We start from the raw sequence: 2,161 nt of genomic DNA on the forward strand, positions 1-2,161 counted from the left end.
TTAAAACGTTGGACACTCGTACATGGCGTATGAGTAACATTATTTCCTGCTTATATTTCATTAAAAAAAAAAAAAAATCATTGCACTTCCCAATCGACTGAGCTAAAGTGATAAGCCGCGGCGCAATAATTCCCACTGCAATTATATAAGGAATTTATTCCTCTACACTGTGGTATTTATATTTATCTTTTTGATTAATGTATTTGATTTGAAGAGGGAAAAGTTCTTAACGTTGAATTGGAAATATTTGTCAATTTGGACAATATTTGCCATGCATTTAAAATTTCAAAAAAAAAAACAATAATAATTAAAAAAATTTTATAATATTTTGGCACTCCAAATGTCAATTCCTCTCTTCGGAAAAGCTATTGGAATAAATATTTATTCCTCTGCCGGAAAGTTATTCCTCGCTCTGTCATAGTGAATAATTGACAAAAAAGTTATTCCGCCGTCGCTCAGAATTACTGAGAATAACTAAACCGTTGAATAAGAAGGAATAACGACGAGTCAATAATATGGCCGTTACAGTTTTACAGCAAAAATGCGGAATAAATAGTCAATTTTTTTTAGGAAGGAATATTAATGCGATTTTTTGCTTACTATGGATATATGTATATTGCAAACTACTAAACTCTAAAACACTCTTTCTTTTGTTGCTCTCTGGTAAATTATTCCTTTATAAACTAGAGTGCATCACTCTCCATAAAAAAAAAATTTTTCTGAATTATATTAAGATGTACGTGAGCTTGATCGATTTGAAATTCCCTCCAAAATCAAGTTGTTTATAAATAAAATTAGTTTTTAGAAGTAATTTTTTCTAAAAAAAATACTTCAGATGATAGAAGTTTTTAAGCTTAAAAGGGTTACATAAAAATATTTTAAAATTTTATCAACGGAATCAAAATAATGAGATTTCTGGACGTTTTCTTCTAAGGCACCCTAATGTACTTATGTATGTATGGTTTGCATACAGGAATATTTGAATAAACTTAGTTAAAATTAAATTGAATATGCAACCGATTTAACGTAGACGTAGCGTATGCAGCAACTTTTGACATACACTGAGAAAAAAGATTAGTTTCGACAACTAAAGATATTTAGTTCCCGAATTTTGACAATATTTGGGAACTGTGACCAAGGATTGGGAACTATTACCATGGGTTGGTAATTATAACTAAATATATTAAAGCTTCTAATATTCTTCTAGGTTGTACCAAATCGTTAATTTAGTTGAAGGGTTTGGTAAATACTAATAAATATTTTTTTGAAGCATATTTCTACAAATTCCATTCAACTTAAAGTATGGTCCATAAAAGGATGCCATTAAGCTCTGCTAATACAGATAAGCTTTCTTTCAACACATGGATTAGTCATAGTTACCAGATCTTAGTTGATCGATTTGGTTTGAGAGCGGAATATATTCATGCTTATGAGCACCCCCTAAATAATGATCAGCGCTCTCTGAGCTCATGTGTGTTTCACATACGAAGAGCGCCAGCTAAGCAATGCACACAGTCCCACTTATTGAATCGTTTGAATGCGCTAGTATGCCGACCATTGCATAAAAAACGATTCAATGAATGAGACTGTGTGCGTGGAAATCATTGCTCCGCTACCGCTGCTCGTATACGGGTGAAACACGCGTGTGGTTACAGAGCGCTCAGTAAGCTATGGCATGTCGATCACTGCGCTGGGTAGAGAAAGAAAAGTGTGTGCTATGACATGCCCAGGCTTGTTTGTCTCAGTTTCAGTTTTGCCATCGCTGCGAGTTGTTTCGGTGCGGGTATGGTTATTTAAAAATATAAAGTTTGATGCCAACCGGCGTTTCTCAGTGGATATATAATTCATGTGAATTATAATTAGAAAGTATCTATTTAGCCAAGGAAAAAGCAAAGCAGTATACTTAAACCAGCACTTCCAGCAGATATTGACCTGGGTTTTCGCACGACTATTCCTGTTTAATCGTTTCTTTTTAGGAAATTCTTACCACCATATACATATGTATTATTTACACTAGTAACTATTTATGTAAATATGTTTGTATTTTTTATGCTTAATATATGCAAATAAAAGAAGTAAACACAACAACCATCGAGTAAATTTTTATTTGTGTCAAACTGAAACTTTTTTTCCAATAATAAACGGTTAGCTGATTCACGTC

Source organism: Rhagoletis pomonella, unplaced genomic scaffold (assembly GCF_013731165.1).
Source record: "Rhagoletis pomonella isolate Grant_MI unplaced genomic scaffold, Rhpom_1.0 Rhpom_scaffold_00002, whole genome shotgun sequence".
Classification (NCBI taxonomy): Eukaryota; Metazoa; Arthropoda; class Insecta; order Diptera; family Tephritidae; genus Rhagoletis; species Rhagoletis pomonella.